The sequence below is a fragment of the Oreochromis aureus genome, linkage group 23, assembly GCF_013358895.1.
Source record: "Oreochromis aureus strain Israel breed Guangdong linkage group 23, ZZ_aureus, whole genome shotgun sequence".
Lineage (NCBI taxonomy): Eukaryota > Metazoa > Chordata > Actinopteri > Cichliformes > Cichlidae > Oreochromis > Oreochromis aureus.
Window position 1 is genome coordinate 10,686,512 of NC_052963.1, and position 26,457 is coordinate 10,712,968.

The 26,457-nt window shown below is 40.9% G+C and overlaps 1 protein-coding gene across 1 annotated transcript in view; it reads left to right on the plus strand.

The window, feature by feature from the left end:
* LOC116328881 (interleukin-1 receptor accessory protein-like 1) overlaps window positions 1-26,457 on the plus strand; it is a 317,602-nt gene that overhangs the window by 150,329 nt on the left and 140,816 nt on the right. The window lies entirely within an intron of this gene.

Consider the following 26,457-nt stretch of genomic DNA (forward strand, 5'->3'; position numbering starts at 1 on the left):
CTGAAATATTTAAGTCTGAACCTAAAGCAGGTGACAGATTTCTTGTCAGTGTCACAGCCAAGGTTGACAAGCCATGCACTATCCCACAATTTACAGCTTAATTATCTCTCTCTCTCTTTTTTTTTTTAAAGGCATATACTATGTGAAGGGAATCAGGCTACGGAGTTTTCCTGAGTAAAGTGTGTGATCAGTAAACAGAGTCATGATTTTTTTATTGTTGCCTGCTTTATTTATTTGAATCTTATGCTAGAACTCCTACTAAAGTTTCCTCCCTACCAAGCTTTAAACATAATCAATCTTCAGGGCAATAAGGTTGCTTGCTGGATATAAAACGGTCCTGCATGGCTGATCTGAACCAGTGGAAAATGCTAACGTAAAAGTGGAGCTCGTGTTCTTTTGACTGCCTTCATAGGACCACAGCTTCTCCTCTCTGTGACTCATTTGGCTCGGCGCACCTTTCCTGTGCTAGCTCATGTCTGCAAGGATACAAACAAATGCCAGATGACGCACGGCTGGGAAGAATAAAAAAACACACAGGAAAAGAAAAAGAAAAAGAAGAAGAGCAGAGGGAAGAGGTTTGGGACAGGCGGAGAAACCGTCATCATCATCGCCTCCATTGTTGTGTGACGGTCAGACGGAGCGATGGCTTTTAACTGCTACTGGATTGCACATTGTAGTGCCTTTTCTTTTCTTTTTTTTAAGAGACTCCAGCGAAGGCCGAGCAAAGTCATACATCATTTTCTCACCAGCCTCAAAATGTCATCTCAACAGTTTTAATCTCTCTATCTACTGTAGAGACATTCAGCATTTCAAAACAGGTAGCAAAAGATGATTGATGATTGGACCGTGGCAGTAAAGGAGGCATTTATGACTTTTTCGAAAGAATTTTACCCTTCAAGCAGTCTGCTAGAGGTGTGGATACTTTTTTTTTCTTTTGCTTTTTTTTTTGGTTCTGTCATCCAGGGTGCGAGAGCCCTTAAATGGTCTGGAAAAATTAATAGATGGATGAATATGTGTCTCCTTTTTGTTGAAGTGATTAGAATGACTTTTGTCTAATTCCACAGCAGCAGTGGATCTCTGGCTGGAGCTGTTAGGATGTAAACTGAACAATTTTTACCCATTCTGACCTTTGCTGTAAGTTTTAAGATGCAATTGTGTGCCTCGAGGCAAAAAAGTGTAATACAAGTTCCCATTGTTATTTCTCCAAACTTGGAGTTCTTTTTATCTTTTGGAAAGCAACGCCAGTGTTCACTCTGCTTTTGGCTCAGTTGCTTTCCTTTTAGACAGAATTGCTTTCCTCAGAGTTTTGGATTTATTTATATATTTTCCAGTTTTGATTGAAGAAGTTTGGAGTTTTTGCACGGAGCGGTTTTCTTTTGTGTAGTGCTGCCATGGTGGCTATACCGATCATGCTAACTAGCCTGTAGTTTTGATGTGTCTCCTGCTTCTGTCTGCTGTCTGTGCTTCTGCACACATGAAACACATCGTGTCCTAAGGAAAAGGGTTTTGTTCTTGGAAAGAGCTCCTGCGCTTGGTGTTTAGATCAGCAATTGCACAAGCTTTCATATTCTGGCGGAATCACAGTAAATAAGCTTTGCAAAATTCCTAAAGAACGCTTAAAAATAAGCATCCACTGGCTTCATATTAAATCTTTTTTTTTCGGTTTGTTTGTTTGGGCAAAACACCCAAGTTTGTCTAATTTTCTCAATTAATCATGTTAACAAGGATTCTAGGGTTCAATTGTTTAGGAAATTGTCAGCCATTTATCCACATTATATTTCTATCTAAAAGGCCAATGGGAAAAATAAAGGATGAAATTCTACAAGTAACAAAACAGCATCGCAAACAAACTGTTCTTCCAAATTAAGACAGAAGAGTTTGTAACTAACTGTGCCTTGATTTTTGGGCCACAATTCAGTTCATACATCATTTTTTAACCATGTGGCACTAGGGGAAAAAACAGGATGACCACCTCCACCAGGCAACCGCTAACCAAGAATGAGTGGTTGCCTGGTGATTGCATTGAATTTTTTCAGTTTTAGTCATCAGTTACAACCAGTTGCCATGACCAAATTGTCGCCCAGAAGTTGAGGGTATTAAATGTTTACCTTTCGATCGTAAAGCATAGATTGCCCGGTGGAATGCGACTTGTCTACAGACTATTGCAGTTTAACTCTAACTGCATTGACTTAGACAGATTGTTGAAGGTTTGCAAATAATTGCTGTCTCATTTTTAAATCCAGATAAATTACCAACATGCTGCCATCAGTCTGAATGAACACAACTAGATGAGACTCAGCTTATCTGGCTGCCAGCTGTTTGTATTCTGGATATATTTTTTTTATAAAAGCAACTTTGACGAGTGTCTATGTCATTCTGCAGTTTACTAATTTTACCTGATGCAGTTGCAAACTGATAGCAGACTTGACTGCGAGTGGTTGCAGACTTGGTCGCCGTCTTTGAAGTAACCAAGTCCATTGGTCACAATCACAGTAATTGTGGTTGCTCGTCGGTCTCCAAACACTGTTTTCAATTCAATTCAAAATTTATTTCTATAGCACCTTTAAAAGCAACAGAGTTTTTTTGCAATCTGACTGTTGTATTGACAATTTAATCATGGCGCCTTTCACCTAACTAGCATGATTTAACTAGCATGAGTATATGGTTAATGAGTGTTTAGTTAGATACAGAAAATATAAGATATTTCTTGATAGACACACTATTTGGCTAAGCAAGTAGCTCATTTACAATCATCACTATGTCCTTCCATTTTGCCACATGGCTGTCAAATTATCACAACACAGGAAGTTGGAAAAATCACCAAGTAACCATGGACTTTTGGATCACTGAGTCCCTTTCAGAGTTACTGTTTTTGTTGGGAGTTTGTGTGGAGTTGTATACATAACCTGAAGGCTTGAGAAAAATGTGAAACATTTATATGCGTTGGGTTCCTCCTTGTGTTTCCAGTCAAGTTTAAGAACTGCAGCATCGTGGATACACGCCAGAGAGGGAGCAGTGGGAATAGCTGTTTTTTTAATGTGATGTTTGGTTAGGAAATCAAGTAACACTACAATGTACGAAGGACTCTTTCTACTGCCAAAGCTGCTTGACTTTTTTTTTTTTAGCTATAAAGTCAGTTGGGGGTCCAGAATCACGCTGTTGTTGCTGCTGTGTGCTTTGCAATTCTGTACTTGTAGAATTTTAGTGTTGTCTTGCACATATCCTCCTGGACTCTTTGGCTGTTCAACCAACACAAGTACGTTTTGTCCCCAATTTCTGTCAAACATGAGAAATCTAGCGGGGCCTTTTATTTCCAATCATTCAATCTAACTCACTCTAAATGGCGTACTCTAATGAGAGCCTGGATATCTTTTTGGTAATCAATACAGATGACGCAGTAAAATATGGGTTAGTGCTGTGTTGGGTGTCGTCATTGTTGGCAACATCTAGTTGACCAAATATAGCTCCTCTAAAGTGCAGCTCTTGAGTAATTCCGGGAACTTTCGTATAAGATGGTAAACAACATCCGATAATGGCAACTCTTTACTGTTAATTGCGTTCCTACTTTGCAAAAAGGATTCAAGGACTCTAGATAGTTGTCCAGACCTGAACTTTACATCTGGATACCTTCTTTTCTAATCTGGAATAAGTATACATGAACCTTCATATAATATTATCTTCAACCTTGGACAGGAAATTACAATTCACTATTAAAACCCTTGTCACTCCCCTCTTTATCAACAGCCTAGAGCCACTCTCAAAGCAGTGCAGTGGGACAAAAGGTCAGACTCCATTTGATTATAATGAGCACAGCTAAAATCATAATGAGCTCCCTCACCGGGTGATTGGAAGCGACATTCATTTTTAAATGAAATTTGTGGTTTTATGACTTCTTTGTAAGGTGCACTGTTTGATGTCTTAGATTAAACAGCACAGAATAAAGAAACGGTGATGAAACAGAGATACAGGAGAGCAGCAACTTTGGTGTGTAAAATAGACTGTCAGTGTGTCTAATGAGCTGGGACTGATGCTGTTAACCCGCTTTTCTTCTTCTTCTTTTTTTTTTTTGCACCGCATTGCGATGAAGTGTATTTGGTTGTGTGCGGCGCCCGTAAATAACCAAAATGCCTGAGAGGTTGAAAACAATCATGAAAATATTTCTCAACATTAAGTGTTCCTGCCTTCTTCCTTACACTGACTCATCCCTTTCACCCCATATTTTACATGTCTTTCAAGTCTGAACATTTTGAATTGACAGATCTGACACTATGGTAGCTCTGTGGCTTAAAGCAATTTTTGATGCAACACTTCTTTAACAGTCTTTCAGTCTGGCACATTCAAAACCAATTTCTCTTGAGTGAACAATGCTTTCTTGCTGGGTAGTGTCGTGCTATTTCAGGGCCTTGCTTACTATTGAATATTATTGCATAGCAACATGACTGGCTAGAAATGGGAGGGGGGAGGGGCATTATTTTGTTTCCTGGGCCAGACCACTGCTCTTGAGTGATGGGAACCTTTCCCTGTGTGTTCTCTGTGATGCACTTATAAGCTGGGGGCTGTTTTCTGCAAATGTATATTATGAGGTCTAACACAAGCACAATATAACTGTAGAACATGAATTTCAGGTGGAGATCATGACTGTTTATTGCTTTCACCCTGAGATACTTTAGAATTACTAAAGTTCCTCATGTTTAACATTTATTTTCAGAAATCATAAAGACATATTGCAGCAGATGATTAGAGTTCTATTGTCGTTTTCTTGGGTACACATATGTGAAACATTGACTTTACGGTAGAAACATGCTCTCTACAAGTGTATATCTTATCTGTATAATGTTTATCTTATCTGGACAAGATAAATTGCCCAACAATTCCAGAGCTGCATGCATTCAAAGGCACAGCAGGACTGTGATAAGATCTCAGACAGCCGTAAATGCAGTTTGGCTGTATTCTTTTAACCCTCTGAGGTCTAAGTCATCTTTGGCGATGGCACCAACCCCAATCCTAACTGTTATTCCAGGCAGTGAATTTGTAATTTTTGTTTTTATTAAATTGTTTTTCCCTTTGTTTGCAGTCACTGAGGACAGAAAAATAATCACTCTATAATAATAAAATTTATTTTGCCTAAATATAGCATTTAAGCTAAGGTTATACCTGTGATGCATTAAGGCTTGATTATACTTTCCATGTCCGCGAGCCCGTTACATTCCACTATGTGATCATTAGACAGTGAGAGTGAGAGTCCAAGCAGACAGATGCATGCCTGCCTGGTTTTTGTGCACCCCCATCTGCAAAGAATCTACACTGCAATACACCAACGACACCACAACATCTCCAGTTGTCTGTATGATTAGCATTAGACCTCAGACAAACAGTAAAAGGTCATCTAACTCAACCCCTTCCTTTTACATCAACCTGCCTGTCCAAAAAAGTATTGCTGTTTAGGCACTTAACTCTAGAGGCTGCTACTCTCAAAGCTATAGATCATGATGGCACCTTCCACAAACCACCTATAGGTAAGGGACTCTTAGATTAGTTGTCTCTCATAGTAGTGGTCCTCCCAGAGTATCCATTTGGTTGTTTAACAACCCTTCATATCTGGAAAGGGTAAGATCAGGTTAAATTAGGTGTTTTGGTGGACCGTTCACATTGTTTAAGAGTTTATATTAAATTAATGCAGCATTATTCAAACATTATTCTTTGTGAGCAGTTCTTGGTTTCTTCTACTTCAAATTTATTATAGGCAGAGCTGTGTCTCAGGAGGTGGAGCAGGAAATTTACAAGGGTTGGTGGTTCAATCCCTGGTTGCTCCAGTCTGCTGAATTGCTCCTGGTGCTTTCATAAGAAGTTAGAAAGCATATAGGTTATATGCACTTATATATGTGAATGAAACATGTTGAATGAAGTGCTCTGACTGCTTGAGTAAAAGAAGTTATATATGAAATTTGAGTTACTGTATAATTAAAGATAGAAAGATCATTATACATCAAGTCACCACTTTGCACAAGCCTGATGGGAAAAAATCACATGAAATTCCAAATTTTTCAGATGCAAACATATCATGTAACAAATGTACACACCAAACACATCGCTTCTTTGCAAATAATTCAGAAAATACACCGTGAAAAAAAAGGATGCTGATATGAAGCAATGATGAGCGATGATGAGCCAAATGCTCCTAAACAAGAAAAACTGGATCCAATTCAATTCAATTCAATTTTATTTATATAGCGCCAAATAACAACAAAAGTCGCCTCAAGGCGCTTTATATTGTACAGTAGATAGCACAATAATAAATACAGAGAAAAACCCAACAATGATATGACCCCCTATGAGCAAGCACTTTGGCGACAGTGGGAAGGAAAAACTCCCTTTTAACAGGAAGAAACCTCCGGCAGAACCAGGCTCAGGGAGGGGCGGGGCCATCTGCTGCGACCGGTTGGGGTGAGAGAAGGAAAACAGGATAAAGACATGCTGTGGAAGAGAGACGGAGATTAATAACAGATATGATTCGATGCAGAGAGGTCTATTAACACATAGTGAGTGAGAAAGGTGACTGGAAAGGAAAAACTCAATGCATCATGGGAATCCCCGGCAGCCTACGTCTATTGCAGCATAACTAACTAACTAAACCTGACTGAAACGCTTCAGATAAGCCATTCCTCTGCAGATGATCTGTTAGCTGTTTGACAACTACTCTTTCAAGGATTTTTGATATGAAAGGAAGGTTGGAGATTGGCCTATAATTAGCTAAGACTGCTGGGTCTAGAGATGGCTTTTTAAGTAAAGGTTTAACTACAGCCACCTTGAAGGCCTGTGGTACATAGCCGATTATTAAAGATAGGTTGATCATATTTAAGATTGAAGAATTAATTAATGGCAGGACTTCTTTGAGCAGTTTTGTAGGAATGGGGTCTAAAAGACACGTTGATGGTTTGGAGGAATTAATTATTGAAGTTAACTCAGAAAGATCAATTGGAGAAAAAGAGTCTAACTTAACATCGATGGTACTAAGAGTAGCTGTAGATGATATTACATCTGTGGGATGATTATTGGTAATTTTTTCTCTAATGATAAAAATTTTATTTGTGAAGAAGTTCATGAAGTCATTATTCTGATGATTCTGGTTCATCCACTTCTCAAGAAAGATCCACGAGTTGAAGCTGTATCGTGACAGCTTTCATACATATTTCAGGATGTCAGTGGTGTGTAACGGCCATTAGGCTGCCTCCTTACTGTTCTGTTTTTGTTCTGTCCCCCCCCTCACCCCCAACCGGTCAACGCAGATGGCTGCTCCTCCATGAGCTACTGGAAGTTTCTTCCTGTTAAAAGGGAGTTTTTCCTCTCTGCTGTCACCAAGCACTTGCTCATAGGTGGTTATGTGATTAATGGGGTTTTCTCTGTATTATTGTAGGGTCTTTAGCTTAAAATATAAAGCACCTTAAGGTAACTGTTGTTGTGATTTGGTGCTATATAAAACAAATAGAGTTTAATTTAATTCTGGTAAGCTAAAAAAAACAAACTGATGAAATACCATAATGAGAATATAGCAAAGGAATCACAGAGTAACACAACCATAACGTTCAGCTGAAACATCTGAGGCTTTAGGGAAATCTTGATTTTCTTTTTTTGAGGGGGAGTGGCGGGCATCCTTGCCCAGCACATCTTGGATGTCATTACCTATAATATATGCAATTCTGTCACCATGATGAATGCTACAGCTGAAACATATTGACTTTCTAATACTTCGGTCCAGTCTATTGTTCTTCAGGAGGAGCCAGATGACTTTAGTTTTGCTGAGTAAAACTAAATGTGGCATTTGTTTTGGTGGTGGCAGTGAAAGGAACATAAATAGCTTGTGGCACAAGAACAGCAGCAGCAGTAACTTCATATATCCACTCAGCATTCAGTCATTTACAGTCTAAACTAATTTTGTGGACAGTAAAATGTTAACACGGCCTCTAACCGCTCAAACTATTTACCTCCTCAGCCCAGTATGACACTCTTACCTCTTTTCTGTTCTACCAAGTAGAGCATTTGTCCTACCCCTGCCATTTGATGGCTATTACCCAAATCTCTCCCATCCCTTAGTTGACTCATTAACATATGAAGAAGGATGAAATATAATATGTCCTTTAATTGATGGAAGATAATTAATTTAGTCAAGGTGCCAGTGAAGAAAAGACAGAGCTGAGTGGATTTAGAAAGTAATCCTTTTGTTCTAGTGAATTGGATACACCATGTAATCAGCAGGTGCTTGATGAGGTTTATTAATTGTTGTATCTTTCTTGTGTCATTGTTTTTTGATATTTTGTCATTTTATTAAAGGACGTACTTATGAATAAAAATGAAGCTTGTCCCTGTTCTGTGAGTCTTCTGTAAAATGAATTCATTGTCTCCCGCTGTGGTCGATGGTGCGTTAACACTCTTTGAAGCCTAAAGAGTTGGTTATTTATTGTAACGCACCATTATGCTATGTTACAAAATTAAAGTGTGTCATGTTTTTTTGTGCTTGCATAGTCAATTTTAAATTTTTAGACCTGTTTTAAAAAAAATAGTAATAACAGAAACAGATGGTGAATCTCAGGACTTAGTTCATTATAGGTTTTTGACCGCTTTTATGTCATGTCCTTGGCAAGAAAATATGATCTTCACACCCTAACGCCGCTCTGAAGCAGTGGCACAAGTCCTTATGTGTGCTGTTCTCGGCACACATCACTTCACAGTAGGGATGCGGCGGATTAATTAAGATTGTCACTCAAACATCTGGTTGCTGTGGAAATGGGCTGAAAATGTCTCCTTTTCCTAACTTCTGGCTTTTCCTTGGGTGCTTCGGTGCAAAGTTAATACAGCCTGGTGAATGGGCGCACAATCTGGATGTTACCTGCCCCTTGAATGACCATTATTAGTTTTTGTTAGTCATTCACATTGCCAATTATCCCTTTCCTCCACCTTCTAGGTGGTTCAGTAGCCTTTCATTATTTTTTGGAATCAGTGATGAATAGATTTAAATGGAGCTGGAAACTCCTATTGGTTGTGTGAAGACGTGGATTTAACATCTTCGTGCTATAACATATTATATATCTATAACATATTCTTTACAAGGTAAAAGGATGCATTTTGAGATCCTAACCATGAGTTTTTTCCTTTCCTTTTTTCCTAAACCAAACCAAGTGTCTTTGATGCTTAACCTGAAGTGAAGGTAAAGAAAGTAATGGCTCCATCTGACTCCAACCATGGGATCTGTTTCTAATATAACATGTACACAGCACACTGCTTATTACTTCCATTCAGGTGGCCTGAATGACAATCAATTACTATAACAAGTAGACATGATCAAGATGATGGCTTGGTTGTTGATGTGACTTATTTCAGAAACAGCGATCTCTGGGGTTTACAGAGAACGGTCTGAAAAAGAGAAAATATCCAGTGAGTTCTCTGGATGACGCCAGAAGTCACAATGACAATAGCCAGATTGCTTTGAGCTGATAGGAAGACAACCGTAATTCAAATAACCACTTGTTGCAACCAAGATATGCAGAAAAGCACCTCTGAACACGCAACACATGAAACCTTGAGGCGGACGAGCAGCAGAAGACCACAACAGGTGGCACTACTGTCAGCCAGGAACAGGAAACTGAGGCTATGAGTTCCACCAGAATTAGACAATAGGCATTTGGAAGAAATGTTGCCCGGTCTGATGAGTCTCAATTTCTGCTGTGCCATTCAGAAGGTACAGTAAGGTCAGAATTTGGTGTAAACAGCACAAAAGCATGGATTCATCCTGCCTTGTAATAATAGCTCAGGCTGCTGCTGGTGTTGGTGAAATAGAGTGAGGGATATTTTCTTGGCACACTCTGGGCCTCTTAGTACCAACTGAGCTTTGTTTAAATGTCACAGCTTACCCGAGTATTGTCGATGGCCATGTCCATCTCTTTACAACGACAATGTACCGTGTTCTGATGGCTGCTTCTGGCATGATAACGATCGCAATGTAGCTAATAAAGTGTCAGATGACTGTATGGGAGAAATAACAGTATGGGACTGATTACAGCCATTTTAAAGAGCTAATAATATTTCAAATGTATGGAACAAGCAGACCCAGTTAAGGGTGGGCGGTGAAACTGTTCTCAGTAATTTTCACAAAAATAACGCTTTCATTCTAACTGGCAATACTGCTAGCTGACAGCAGGTCACCCAGCTGTAAGCGCCCTGTAAGCACAGCAGTAAAATGAGGTCATCTTTGGCTTGTTTTGTTCATTGTTAGCAAAATGCAGACATTACAAATGAGTTTTATAACTCTAAAGTAATAAAGACACAGAACAGTAATTAGCAAGACAGAAAAGCTATATTTTGATTTGAAACATATTTTTTCAGGTCTGGGTAAAAGAAGGCAGAAAACAGTTAAAGGGTTGTTTATTAAATCACAAAGATGCTTGCTTGTTTCATTAAAGTTCCACATATTTAAATAATTATTAATACAGGGACACATGGGCGACCTAGATGGAAATGGGGAAAATGTTGGGATAGGTAGTTAATGTTGTCTCTAGGCAGATTCTCTGGCAGCAGGAAGGGAGCCATATGCAGTTATGAAACGCACTTCAGGTGGAGAGAAGAGCTCTTAAAACATGATGGATGTCATTTTTATCAATTGAAATCTTTTTTTCATGGGCCCCACTGGTTATTTTCGTAAACCAATTACTAAAAGGTGATCTCCAGCGAATCTGAATGGGGGACAGGGTCACATGCACATTTATGACGTTACGAAAAAACTGCAGTATGCTTGTATTTCTGAGAAGGCTCCGCAAAGACGTATCCAAACAGCAGGATAACTCTGAACAGAGCACCAAATCTGAGATGGCAGGCTTTTTTTGTGTTATTATTGGTTTAGCATTATATGATTTACAGTATCATATATATATATATATATATATATATATATATATATATATATATATATATATATATATATATATATATATATATATATTTTTATCACCTTCATTTTCTGCCCCAGCTATTGTCCCACTATTTGTCACGTCCCACTGCTGCCATAATCTCATACCCCCAGTCAAGCCCGAAATATCAATCAGAGGCGAAAGGCAGAACCAGAGGCTTTTCTTTACTGCCTGTAATGGAAAAGTCTGGGTTTTTTGTTGTTGTTGTTGTTTTTTTATTTGACAGTGACTTGTTTCAGTTTTCTTTATCTTCTTTTTCAACTGACACCCACTAAATTGTGCAGTCAGCTGTGGCACCAAATTGAGCGTCACGTTGCAAAAGGACACAGGTAACGATAACGCCATTCAGAAATCAACGTGACATTTTGCCACCCGAGGTCTATCATACGGTTCTACAGTAAACAGAATCCTGAGTTACATCAGTGCAGCTTTGGAGGAAAATCTAAAACTTGAACATGGAAATATCATCAGATTCAACCATTAAATCTGATGTTTTATGGACTAAATAGTGGATTAAAGTCTTCCATTAAAGTCTCTATCTCTGGATTTTGAACTCTTCTCACACATAGAAGTCAGGTATATAAAAAAAAGGACTTTTACCTTGTAAGAACATTTGGAACAAGCAGTGTATGACATGGCGAAAGCCTTGGCGAGACACGCTGTGGGCAAATTTCGCTCGTCACCGAGCCTAAATGGCACCAAATGTTGCCTTTGAAAATGTTCAGATTCATTACCTCCAAGTCTCGCGATCAACATTTTAATTCCTTAATGACTGGAAAGGCTGGAGGTTAGGAACAAATTGTTTCCACGATCACTCCTCTTCATCACTATTAACAAGGAAGTTTTAGATTTTGCTCGGCTTCAATTCATTACTGGCTGTGCCCCTCCGCTGACCATACCACATGTCAAAATTTAATTTGGGCTCATGACATAATTGGGTCTCATTTGTGACACAGAGTGAGCTATCTTCGCTGTTGCGCTCCTTATTTGTGATTTAGGTTGATGAGATACTTTTTTTTCCTTCGTCTTCCTCTTCTTTCTCTCTCGTGCAGCTCTAATTTGCAGAAGGCATGTCAGCTGGAGAAATCTTTAACAAAATTGCTTTGAGGGCGATCAGTGAAATGTTGCCTTTCCCATGGCGGTTCATTAACTTTTGCCTTTTTGCTCAATTCACATGCAACATCATTTTTACAACATTATCACATAATAACAACATACTTAGCTGCTGATTATTTTATTATGGACTGGCCTATATATCTTTCTTTTTTGCGATTGTTACTAAACAGACGAGTGACGCAGCCCAAGGTGATTTATTTCGTTTTGTCTAACCAGCAGTATTGGCAGCAGGTAAAGGCAGACTAAGGTTGAGATTAATTAGCAACAGCAGGTGCAGTTAAAAATATAATATAATGCAATATTATAGAGTGTAACGTATCCGTAATCCACGTCAAAGGTGTTTTGTTGCAACTCCCGTGCTTGTTTTCTCAGTTTGCTTGTGTCCTCTCTGAGGGAGCTTGCAGGCCCACTATAGAAAAACATCATTTGAGAGGCTTGAATGAGAGAGTCATCATTTAGTATCTTTGGCTTGACAAATGACTTATGATGTAGCAGTTATGATAATGGTTGTCTTTTATTCTTCTGGTAATTGCCAGATTGATTAACTGACTTTGTTTCATTGCTATTCAGTACAATGCTTGTAGCCCCACTGAGTCATATTCCTATTAAAGGAAGTTGATTTTTAAAGGGGCAGTTCATCCTGGAGTCAGATATACTGTTTTTCAACCATCCTGTGCAACCACTTGGCAACCAGCTGACGTGCCAGAGTTGAGTTGCGCTCATCAGTGCAGACGGACTCGGACTGATTACGGACCAACGCAAAAAAAGATTTTTTGGAAGTCTACGTTTATGCATTTCACAGAAATTATTTGCAGTCAGCCTGAGTCAGACTGCAATTGTTTGGAGGCAGGTTGCCACTCAGCACGTGACCCTGTAGTCACTTCATGCAGTTGCACTGAATGCCACAATGGTTGCCTGGTGATTGCATGGAATTTTGCAGACCTTGATGTTAATGCTTTTCTTTTTGTCACTGTTCCACTCACTATATAACCATGTACATAGGTTAGCTTGCACCATGTACCATGGGGCTTAGCTTACATTACAGAATATGTAAATAGGGGAGCACATGGGGTGAAAAGAAATCCTGGCAAATTCCCCTTTTTTATTTATATTTTTTATTACAAGTTATTAAAGAACTTTAGTATTGTTCAATGTCAATACAAGATATTTCTATATGGTACATTGAACTTGGCCTTTATTGTTGAGAAGAATCTGTAAATGAATGATTTAGCCATTTTATTCATAGGCAACACAGTGGTGCGGTGGTTAGGACGGGCGCCTCACACTTCCTGGGTTTGAGTCCTTCTGCCAAGCATACATTTTCATGATTTGAAGTTTTCCATAGATGTCTCTTTTTCTGGGCCCCGTGCCCCCTCTCGCCTTATGACAGCTGAGATGGGCTCCAGCCCTACCGCGACCCTGAATTGGATAAGTGGAAGAAAATGGATGGATGTCCAAAAAGGACGGTCTTGAATTGCCATCTAGATGAATTCCAGCCTGTGTTGGTACAAAAAGATGTAAAGATGCTCAGATTTTAGCCATAAATGTTTCGTCACATGGTAGTGACAAGAAAAACTAAATGGATAATCAACATCAAAACAGCATAGATGGATACATAGCGCTACAGGCCATGGGGAGAACATGTATTTGGTTTGGAAATGAACCGTCCCTTTAAAGAGGAAACTATTCCTTTTGTGCTCATTCTCTATTCTGTACATTTACAACATGCAACACCTCCCCCACTCGGTGCTGTGACTCTCCACTGTGCCCAGCTGTTTGCCGTAGCTCCCTTGTTTTGAGCAATGCCCCATCCCCCTGTGGTTTGGCAGGCAGTTTGTTATGCGTTCCCCTGCCATCAGTACTCAACCCAGCAAGTCAACTCACCCCTGCGTTCTGATCAATCCAGCAGTGTGTGTGTGTGTATACTGTAGTGCGCACTCAGCATCCCGGTGGGTTTCCACCTGCTGGTGCCACCAAAGGAGCAGCACACAGGAGATGTGATTGCAGAGCTTACAGCAAGGGAGGATGTGGGCGAAACAGGAGAGAAAATATCAGAGCGTGAAGCATGTGCAGAGCATGCTTCATGAGCATTCTCAGAGTGGAGTGGTTACTTGGTTACTGTATATGAGTACAGGCTTTAATTTGACTGAAATACTGCAAGTGTGTAGCTGCCTGTCGCTTTTAGGATTTGCAGGCAAAAGTGGTTTTATCCTTTGAATCCCAGAGATAAAACATTCATAGATACAGAGCTTGGGGAAATCTGTCTTGCTGCATTTGTATTCCTGTATATCCTTAGGTGATCTGCTGTTTGCATTGTTTGATTCTATGAAACACTGACAGGTAATTGGCAACGTGTTTTCTGGAAGCCTGTGGTTTTTGGCTCATCCTGGCAGATCTGAGCCCCGTGAACAAACTGGCGAGGGAGAGCTCCAGGAATTAGTTTGGCTTGGCAAGCTTTCCACAAGGTGAGATGACTTTGATCAGTGTCCCCTTGTTTGTTGAGGTGGCACTTTCTGGGCATGAGCTCTGTTTTAAGCAAACAAAAGACTATCTCTCTTGGCATTTTATCAATAGACACAGGGTTACTGAGGGTGGACTGAAGTTTTTAATACATTTTTCTGTTAAATATCTTGGTGATGTACAGCACATAGTATTATCACGCATGGCTAAATGCAGTATATTCATAGAAAGGAGTTTTGGATTGTTGACAAAAACAGATTTGATCTGAGAGTGTCGTTTCTTTCCACTGTTGTTATAGGTCGTGAAATCATTTCTTAAGATTAATCAAGTGTTGCCATTATGTTTAATAAACCTTGGTAGCCATACACACAGGTATCACTTGTCAGGAAAAGAAGTCATTTCTTTCTAGCTCTGTGCTGGGACCTCGTGCAGTTCTAGCTGCATGCGTAGAAAGCTTAAGGCAGGGATAACTGTAGCAAGAACCCCTCACATAAAACAGAGCAGGCATCACTGACAACTCGCATTCTGGAAGCCAGACAAACCATGAAAAAGAGTAGCCTCAGTGGAAATGGGTTGCAGAGTTGCTTGCAGATGCTGCAGCAGCTCAAACTATATACCCCGTGAATGTGATTGAAGGCATAGAAAGGTAACGGCTTCAGGGACCGGCATTGTTTCTAGGCAGAGCCTACACAGAGCTCTGCTGACTTCCTCATGTTGTAGCTGTATGCTGTCACCGTGGGGCTGCTTTAATGACATGCAGAACAACATATCCAGTTGGGCTATTCTTAGAGCCCAACTGATGTAGGATTTTTATAAAGGATACCAATGCAGATATTTGGTGATTTAAAAATCTGACTTTTTCGGACACACAATCGGTTGCAATGTACTGCATGAGACTGCAAGTGAGCAAACATTAGGGATTTAGTGTGTTGGCTAGTTTGTGATTCTCTACAACATAAAGTTGCATATTTGACTAAAACCTGAATGATATACGGTAGGACCAATACTGATGTTTGGTGATGTTTTTTGAAATAAAATATTTCTGTTGTTTTCTTTTGTTATTTCTGTTGGGTTTTTTTTCATAAATTACATAGCAGTATAAGCATTTTATATTTGTGGATCAGCAGATATTGACTGATAATATCCTCCTCCCCGATAATCCAGTCGGGCTTTAGCTATTCTTTGTGTTTGTTTTGTTGTTGTCTCGGTAGCTTAGCTCCTGCTGAGGAGAAGACAGAAATCACAGTAGTACAAAGAACTACTTTGCAGTGGAGGCTGGTGAAATGTCATCTTCCACTGTTTCTTCCTCTGTGGTCAACACCACCGTTCTACCTATGCGTAGCACCATCCCTGGGTTCACACATAAGCCAAAAACCTTCACTCTGTGTAGGCAAACAAAGACAAATGTGGTACCATGAGTACCAGTTTAGCCATTAGCGGACATGAATTTTCATCTGTTGCTGCTTTTGTTACTTTAGCACATAGTTAGCACAGATTTTAAAAGGGAGTAAGAAAATCATCTCACTGGCTGAGCAGGTGATCCATCCCCACTCTTAGCTATTTATATTCCTCTCTCCTCCAACTCTTCTTCACTTGGTGCTGCTGGGCAGTCTAAATGAGAATCTAAATGGCAGGTGCACTTGTTCAGAAATTATTGTTTGTGTTCTTGGCTCGCTCGTGCTGCTCTTTGTTAATGTGTGATTAAATCAGCCTTTATATTGAAATCTGAACCCAGAGCTGATTTGAGCGAATGTTTGCCGAAAGTTTGTTGCCCGAGAGACGAGGCCCAAGCGGAGCAGGTGAACCCGAGCAACAGATGCGATGCCGATTTGAACAGATGGCGAAAGAATGCATAAAAGGTCAGGTGATCTGTGCCTGTGCTGCTATGGCAGCACACTGATTGGGTTCTTTTTAAGAAGGAAGACAGAACAATAATCCCCCTGCATAAAAGGGGGATCAAGAGCTTATAGCCCCTAATTACTAACGGTGGGAAGCAATTTGACATATTCTTCATCTTTTGACAGGTATGATGATGCTTTACATGAACCTTGACTGAACAAGTAAGTTTAAAATAATAAATCTTATCCAGCTGTTTCAACCTGCTCTCCACTACACCTATGTATTCATTTCAATCCATCTTTGCACAAATAAACATTTCTATGCAGATATTTAAACAAATGACACATGAGGGTGTGCAGTAAATGTACCCGCTGATTTAGGATCCCCTCCAAACCGACCCTCACCTTTTTCAGCGATCTTCTGTCATACATCTTGTCAATATCTATCAATTAGCTAACTGTGCTTACAAATGCTCCTCTGACACACCATACATCTGGGATTGCTAATTAAGATGATGTGTTACATAATTAATGCCTTCACTCCGCTAATTAGCGCTCACTTAGTGCTTTAGCTTTTGAGATGTGAAAATCAGTGCTAAACGAGTGTTAATGTGATTCGGCACCGCAGTGGCATGGAGCAAGAGATCAGAGCGGGAGATGCAGGGAACCAAAAGTTCCTTCCTGGAGAACTTTTAGACGCATCCGCCTCGCTTAACTGGAGAAACACGAAGGACTCGCATGGAAGTCTCGGGTTTTATGAGCGCTGCTGTTGGGTTGATTTTGAGTGACTTTAGATTTACGGGCCCTGCGCTCAAGGTCGCAAGTACATAACTCTCGAAGATCTTCTCTCCCTCTTTTGCTGCCTCCGCCATCACTGACAGTCTGTAGAAACGACCCATCAAGGACACTTCAGCCGCGTGTCAATCCACCGCCTCCAGCCGGAGAGATAAGAAGGTGGGAAGGGACAGTGAATGGCACGCTTGCATAATTTATACTGAGCAAAAAATCAATTTCGGGGCATAAATTACTCCGATGTTAATTAGTTGCAGATTGGTCTTTTACAAAAGGTGCATTCTAAATCACCTCAGGGAGACTCTCACTACGCCGAGATGAGACCCGATTGTTCAGCTGGTGATAATTTCACATGATGTTATGATGGAAAATTAGGCTTGTTACTTACTTGGAGCACGACCAAAATATTTTCAGAAGATGTAACAGTTTCTGTGAATACTGATTTTTTTGATTTTTTTTTTAAAAATTTGTCCCCCCTCCCGGTCCCTGTGCCGGTGAGAGAAGGAACTCCTGCAAAGAAAATGAGTCGGTGGAGTCAACTAAATACTCTCATGTTGCTACTGCCCCATCCTCGCTCTTTCACGCAGCGAGACACGCTCTTAATGCTGCACTTGCACACACATGCCGACACCGCCGCACAAACCACCCTCAGTCAGGGAGATTGCTTACCAGCGCTTAGTTCAGTGGCGATGCCCAGTTGGGCCTTGATGTAATGGAAATTGATTGCACTGCTCCCAGGCTACACTGTCATGACAAGTTATTTTAATGGCACTAAAGCAGGCTTATGTTGAAGTTTAAAAGGAGGGGGAGGGCTGAGTGTGGTTGGGTTGGGGTGGGGGTGGGGGGTGTGACAGTGACTCGGGGCATATTTGCAGCATTGCAAGTCATTTTATTTATTTATGAGGCTGCACAATAGTTCTCGAGAAAGAGAGACAGCGAGACCCCGGCTTTTTCCGTGAGAGATTGAGAAGAAAATCACGGGTAAGCGGGTGGGTGACGGCTCTAGGTTAACCACCTCTAACATATAAGATCTAATTAAAGGTTTGATTTGTGACACCTGCTGTACATTCAGGTGTCAGTTCGAAGGCAGAACAGTATATAGCACACACAAGCCATTTATCCCAGTAGTAACCTGTCACGCAGAGAGGAAGGAAATTTTCAGCCAAGATGAAATCTGTAGTTTATTGGCCTCACACAGGTAATGGCTGCAGTATGAGAGCTGTGACAGGAAGAACTTTTCCATATTTTCTTTTTTTTCTTTTGTGCTTCCACTTTTTTGTTTCCTTCCCCCCGTCTAGACGTGAAGTGTAATAGAAATAATAAAGACTAACTCTCCAGCCTGCTGGCACTTCTTCAGTGAGGTCATTTCCTGTCAGCAAGTTGCATTCAGGTAACTCTTAGCGGAGGTTGTGTGCGACTTGCTGACATGTGCGTTTGTGTTATTAGAGGAGACTCGGCCATTCCTCGCTACGGGCAAACTTGTGCAGACTTCTGCCGCCGTCCCGCTGTTTTTCTTCCTCCCCCCTGCACGGCTTTCATAGTAAGCAAAGTCTTTTATACTAGAAGCAAAAGACACGCAGGCCTCAGAAATGAGTGCTTAAGAGCCTCGTAACACAATCAGTTTCTAATTTATTTTAAAGTTTAATGGCATTTTGAGTTTAATGGCATTTCAGATTGCAATGTCTCTGTAATAAATTATGATGGCTCATGCATGAGCACTTCAAGTAATGTGTTTTCCTCATGTTTTGTCCGCAGGCCAATTAAGGCTCGCTGCGTGACAGTCTGGCCGAATCAAAAGGTCCCCGCACTCCTTGACGGCTAGAGCAGCCAATTAAAATCCCGCGCCGGGGCCGAGCCTGCCGTCGCCGCCCACCACGAGTGATCATTACCACGTGTGGGTTGGACGGAGTCTTTGGGCGAAGTATTGGTTACGGTGTTGCAAAACGATCTTTGGCGCTTTGGGCCGAAGGAGCGAGGCTGTCGCGTTTAACGGGGATGAAGGTGTCAAGTCGGATTTTGAGAGCAAGCAGCAAACACGATATACATACACACACGCGCGCACGCACGCCCCACCGTGCTGATTGCCTGTGCCGGTGTCACTGTCCACACTGCACAGCAGTAAGCCTCATCACACGGGTCAGCAGAGCCAAGACCTCGCTCGCATACTGCTTGATCATCTGAACAAGTCCGGAAATTAACTTTGATGTGGAATTTCTGTGGGTGAGCTGCTAAGGTCCACGACAGGGCGGGTGGGGGGTAGAGGTGGCTGGTCAGCTGCGTATGTGGGCGAAATGTGTTCGCCACATGCAGAGATATGAAAGAGAGAATGAGAGAGGAGGAGTGTGTGTGAGAGAGGTGGCAAGAAGCCTCCCCCATATATTCAACCAGGAGTCACTCATATACTTCAAATAGGCTTAATTCGTATTCAGCTCACATGAAGTTGTGGGCTTATAGAGCTAGATTTAATACATCTCAGCTCTCTGTGTGACAGACCCGGACCATGTCTAAATTAGATTGTAATTTCAATGAACTATCTCTTAGCATACATACAGTGACAGACCTGTGATCACCGCTAAGAGCCCTCCTCTGCACCATTTAGAAAGAGCTTTGATTTGTCTGCCTTCTTGTGTTTGTGTATTCGTGGTGTGATTGAGTGGAGTGCCACCATTTTGCACAATTACAGTGACCCACAGTGGACATGATGGCAACTGACAGCTTTTTATTCCTGCCTTATATCAAGCAAACATCATGTCAACAAGAGCACAACAAAAAAAGGAAGAAAGTTTGTTTCTTTTGTTGTTGGGTTTTTTTGAAAAACAGTCATTTGCATGGTTAAAGGTGTCCCAGTCCATAGTTTTTGTATCAACAGTGGATCTGCTGAGGGCCTTTGTTATGGCACCCATCCATCCCAGTGACAAGTCCAGCAAGTAGGTGCTGGAATTCCTGGTCTCTGAGCATTTCTTGGCGTCTTTTAGCTGCTTGTTTTGCTTTTATAGCCTTTCGCTTGTTTCACAACCCAAAAGTAGCTGAAACCCCCCCCTTCTTTTTAAAGCTCTAAGTCTTAAAACACCCTTCATTTCTTTAAATGTATATTTCATTATATTCTACTAGGAAAATGGGAAACGGGGGCAATGATTTATTGAAATATCTGCAAACCTACATAGAAGTACCGTACCTTATCTCTCTTTCTTGTCTTGTCTTTAAGTAGTCTTCAGGAATAGTTCCCCAGGCTTCTTGAAGGACATTCAAAGCTCTTCTTTGGATGTTTCTGCCTTTTGTTCTGTTCTCTGTCAGGATGATCGCGCACTGCTTCAAGAATGTTGAGGTCCGGGCTCTGGTGAGGCTAATCCATGAATGATCGTGTTCTTTTGTGTGTTTTTCTATTCAGATATGCTCTTACTGTATTGCCAGTGTGTTTGGGATCACTGTCATGCTGAATCAGGAGCTTTTCAGATGGTTTTGCATAGTGGATAAAAATCTGATTACACTTTTCTGCATTCGAAATCCATCAATTTTGACAAGAGCTCCAACACTACTGGCTGAAATGTATCTGCAAACATAACACAACCTCTACCCTGCTTTTCGACCCTTTAGACATCACTATCATTCTCGGCCCAAAAGTTTCTAATTAGACTCTGACTCTGATTTTCAGACCTGCTTTTATGTAATTTGGCATACCTCACCCTTTTCTCCCTGTTTCCCCCCCCTTAAGAATGTCTTCTTCAAAGCCACTCTGCGACTGAGACCATTTCTGATGAGACTTCAGTGGATCAGCTAAAGGGCCAGTTGTTTTCCCTAGGTTGTGTGTTTTTTATGGCTATGACTTCAAAATACTGTTCATCAACTGTAGGCCTGCCACTTTTTTGAAGATGCACTTTAAAAAAGTGAAAAGATGTCCAGTTTTACATCTTTGGGAATCACCATCTTCGTGCAAAAATACTATTTTATGCCTGTCAAACTCTGTTATGTTTGGGTTTTTTCATGGATTCCACGAAAGAAATGGGAACTAATTCTATGTTCAACTTCGCTAAGTTGTCTGTTCTGTGTATAGACGCACGAGTGATTCATCCATTGAGTTATGTGTCTTTTTGATGCTTGAATCATCCATCCTTCAGAAAAACCTAAAACTGCAACAACCACCGACGGATTTGTTCTGCTAACATACATTATACATTTCTGTGACTCTTTCTTGATGTAGCTTATGAATTTGATTACTTATATTATCATTATTATCAACACACAGCAAGCGCCAAGATTTCATAACAACAGACGAGCTCTTGTTAATGAGAAAATGTAAACAGCTACATTAATTCAACACAACTGCATATTAAAAAAACAAAAACAAAGAGGCGGTAAAAATAATACAAAAAGAATGTGAGAAATTCTCTTGAGATATTTAACATGACAAAAAAAACTTGCATAGAAAAGATTTTCATTTCTTCTTCTTCTAATCAGAAAAATGTGTCAAAATAACAAGAAAGGCTCCCATTATTGTGATGTTATTACGAGCAAAACACAGATTTTCCTTTTGTCCTCATAATGAATAAGAATTATTCTGTACTAATTGGCCTGAAGAAGTTGTTTCATAATTCCCTACATACACTCCTCTCATGAATTCCCTCAGAGGCTATCCATTGGGTAGGGAATTGAAGAAATAGAATTCTCTTTGTCTGCACAATATTCTGCTGTTATATGCCACAAACATGCAATTCTTTATTTGTATTTTAACCATCATGCAGCCTTATTTAATTTGTTTCCACAAATCTGCCTAAGTGTGATGGCTTGTTTTGACAAATGGGTTAAAAAGGTCAAATGCAGTGGCCATCGGTGTCACAATGAGTAACTGTTACTCTAATGTGAGGAAATACATCCACGTGTCAGTGGACTGATCTTAAAAACACTTCAGTCAGGCTCCAGGAGATCCCCCTGCCCTTCCAAGTACATGTCACATGGGGAGACCAGCAACAACACCCGAGCGAGAACAGCCAAGGCATCAGAGAGAACCATTAGAGAGAACCTGGCAATGATCAAGACAGATGCAGCATTAAAAAGAGGAGCTAGAGGGTAAGTGGCTTGCAGAGGCACAAGAACTGCAGGCAAAAAGCTGCTTAAATAGTGTGTTGTGTATGGATTTGGATTTGAATCCACCATCTGGCTCGGGCCTTTCTATGCTTCCTCCCACAGTCCAAAGACATGCAATTAGTGAGGTTAGGTTAATTTATGATTTCAAATTAGTAACTAATGTGAGTGCAAATGGTCATCTATCTCTCTGAGTTAGCCCTGCGTCATACTGTTGACCTGTCCCTGCCGTTCGCCCTATGGTAGCTAGGACAGGTTCCAACCCCTCTTGAACCCTGATAAGGATAAGCAGAAGACAATGGATAGATGAATACTATAATTCTTCAGTCCAAACATATATGACCTTTACTTTCACATTTATGAGGTGAAACTGACGAGGTTAAATCTAGAACCTCGATGGGGGTATCAAATTTGTTTTGGGGGTTTTTTTTAATCACAAATCAAAAGAAAAAAGTTTTTGTCAAATTGTAGAGAGATTTCTTTTATACTCCTGAAGTAAATGGAACTGAAAGTCAGATAATTACAAGGTGCAGAAACGTGTCACTCCTACTCCTAACCCGTATTGTTCTGACACGTCTCGAAAGATTAATAATGTGGCCTTCCAAACAAAAACAGAAATAAAAAAGAAATTGCTCACTTTCAATGAGTAGCACCCTTTGCAGAATCCATGTCTCAGTTTTCCAGAGGTTTCAATCTCGCATAAATTTCTGTCACTCTTTCCTTCATGTATGTACAGCACACCTCCGCTAAATTACTGCTGTGGAACAAAGAGGTGAAATCAATAGTGGTTCACAGCTTTCATCTACACCATTGTAGTTTATGGGAAAATCAGCCTGGTTTAAATATAACATTTCCATCCCGATGTGACACATCTTTGAACTTTTTAAAATCCTAACAATACCACAATACGGAAACGGGGAAAAAAAAAGAGCATGTAATCTTGGATCTCTGAGCTCAGGGGCCAGTACAGTTTGGCCCCGGTGGCTCCCTTGGAGACAACGGATTCAGAGGGGGTTAGCAGAAGCCAGTGATGTAGGGCACCACAATGGCAAATCTACCCCTGCTGGCTCCCGGCACCGACCGCTGACCTGTTTAAACAGCTGGAACGTTTGGCAATGCCTGCCTCCGGAGATTTGCAGGGCCACTGGCAAAGGGGTTGAGAGGAAGGAAGAGGGGGAGGTGTGTGAAGAAGGGATATGTGTGTGTGGGGGGATCGCGGCGGAGCTGGGAGGAAGGATTCGTAGCTCGGCAATAGGGGACCACTGTGCTGCAATGGCACCAAGCACGAATTAAACAGGCCACTGGCAAGAAGCTAAGGAGGAGGAGGCTGGAACTGAGTTAAAGTCAAATAGGCACAGTATTTGATAGAAGGCCGGCTGGTTTGGGCACTCTCTTTGGTTGGCGAATGGATTGAGTGGTTGACCGAGACAAATAATAGATTGAGAAGCATCTGTGCCAACTTTTTTGTTTTCATTAAAAGGGGGAGAAAAAAAAAGTCTGTGTGCTTTGGAGGGGTTGAGGCTGTGTGTTAGGGGCATGGGAGGTTACTGATTCACACAAAGGGAGCACTTAGCAGCTTGTGGCAAGGGTTTAACTGTTGGGGTGGAGATGGGAAGGGAGGTGTTTGGTAGGTATGCATGTTTTGGTTAAATGTTAACCGTCATCCATAGCTAAGAAAGCCCAGAGTGCACACTGAGTGGATAAACAATACAATAAAGAGCACTATAATGGATGTCCACAGTTGCTTACATCAAGTTTTGTTTGGAAATGTCATGATGTAATGTCATATCCAGATCTTTAAAAGCATTGCAGCAAGACAGCCTAATATATTTTTTTCTCCCTCTGATGATCTAAAGTATCATATTTAAATGTCAGGTGTGGTGTCAGTTTGAATCAAAGAGCAAATGCTTCTTTCTAGACTTGCATTTTCCTTTGATGCTCAGCAGTCACATTGTGGTAGAAAAGCCAGAGATACTGCGGTTTATTCTTAGCAGACCAGAATGTATCAGACATGCAGATAGTATGGGGGTGGCTGTAGCTCAGGAGGTAGAGCAGGTCACCTACTGATCGGAAGGTTGGAGGTTCGATCCCAGGCTCCTCCAGTCTGCATGCCAAGTGTCCTTGGGCAAGATACTAATCCCAACTTGCTCTCCGATGCATCCGTTGGAGTATGAATGTGTGTGAGTGTAGTTAGAAAGCACTCAGTATAGAGGTAGTGCTTGTGTGACTGGGTGAATGTGGCGTGTTGTATAGAGCGCTTTGAGTACTCCGGGAGAGTGGAAAAGCGCTATATAAGAATCAGTCCATTTACCATTTATTAAAGGCTACAATCTGCAGTAATAAAGCATGTTTTTCTTTCTTTCAGATATACAAACCATAAAAACATTTCCCTAACATTTGCTATTTGTAGGCATTTTCTCATTTACGCCCTTCCTGACTCCAGCTCGGATCAGCTGGTTGTTGCAACTGTCGCATTCCAAATGTGCGTGTTGCCAACGGGGAAGTTCCAGAGTGCCCTCTGGTGGGCCAACTATGCAACATCAACACTCATGGCTGAAGGGTGTTTCTTCTGTCGCTTCTTAGGATAACTTTGAAATTCATACCACAGGTGAATCTACTAAACTATCTTGGATGAGTTCGACTCTCATCGACCTCAAGGTCAAGGTCAGAGGTCAAGTTTTCTAAAAATCTAAATATGCGATAACTCGAGAACAAGTCAATGATGGATTTTGAAATCTATGAACAGAGTTGTATCACTGTTCATTTAACATGAATCTACAACTAATCTTTTCTTACCTAAAACAAGAGGACTATCTGAGTAGGTGGTATTAGTTATACATGGTCATAGCCTAACTTTGTGAAGTTCTTGATCATATTGAAGCTCCTTTAGGTAAACCCTGCATGGCAGCCATCTTGGTAACTGTGGTAACTTGGTAACTGTGAACTGACAAGACGGGGAACATACCTATATAAATTAGCCAAAACTGCTGTTTCTATTAAAGCTTAAACATGGTTGTTTTAAGACGCCTGTCTCCCTGCAGGCTCTACAGAACAATTTTTCATGACATGCCTGCTTCCTTTAAGTGCAGTGTCTCAGATAGCTGGGTCATTGATAATCGGAAGTCAGTGGTTTAATCCCCGCCCCCTCCAGTCCACATGTTTAAGTGTCCTTCGGCAAGATACTCAGTGGCAAATTGGCCCTGATGCATCCATTGGAGTGTGTGCATGAGAGATAAAGTGCTTAAACCATAGTGATGTATGAAAGTGAGGAACTGTGGCTTACAGCGTAAAAGGCCTTTGAAAGGTATACACTACACCTTTACTATGATAATGAGCAGATACAGCTTCAGTTGCGGAGGATCTCCATCTTTGGTGTTACAGAAAGTGTTCTTTAAGTGGGAGGCCTCTTCTTTATAGCACGTCTGTCATAACCGTGTGGCTGATGGGCCACAGTGTCATTTCCAACTTGCCATGATGGTGCAAGAAAATGTCAGTGACAGCCCGATTCATGTGTTGGTCTTGAGCCAGAGGGCTCCTTGAAGGTCAGATGTGCGGGTTTGTCATAAAGGAAGGGCTGAACTAGAGAAAGGGATAGCAGCAGTAGTAGTAGTGAGAGACTGTAAGACACTATCTGTATAAATATCACTGCATACTTCAAAATGAATCAGTCGCTTTTACTTGTCATATTGTTTGACAATGAAGATTAAGGTGCAGCAGCTTTGGTTCAGTTTGCTTCTCACGCAGGCCTGAAAAAAAGTTTTTATTTTATCTGTTAGTGCAGCAGGTAGTCGCAGAGGCTCTGATTGCATTGTAGATGCCACCTCTGGAATATAAGTTTCTTCACTGCTTGTCTGGCCAAGAAATTCTCTTCGCACCCATCAAACACATTAAAGACACTCATATCCTTGTTTATGTGCATAAGCCTACTGGTTTAATTACTTCTTTTTCCAAAGGTATGCTGAAGGCAGCTTTGATGAATAATGCATGGAGAACGTGCTATATTCAATGTACATTCCAAAGGATGTTTGCGTGCCGAATATAGTGCCGCAAACATCGGCTGAAATCATTTCAGGCCCCACAGTGGTTAAAGTCAAATGCCAATATTTGATCAACCCATTTTGTTTGACTGGAACACTGGGAGGAAAACATGTTTGTACAAGTCCAGTTTGGTGGTATTTGCTTAGACTGGGCTGTAGAGAAACAGAGATTGCTAC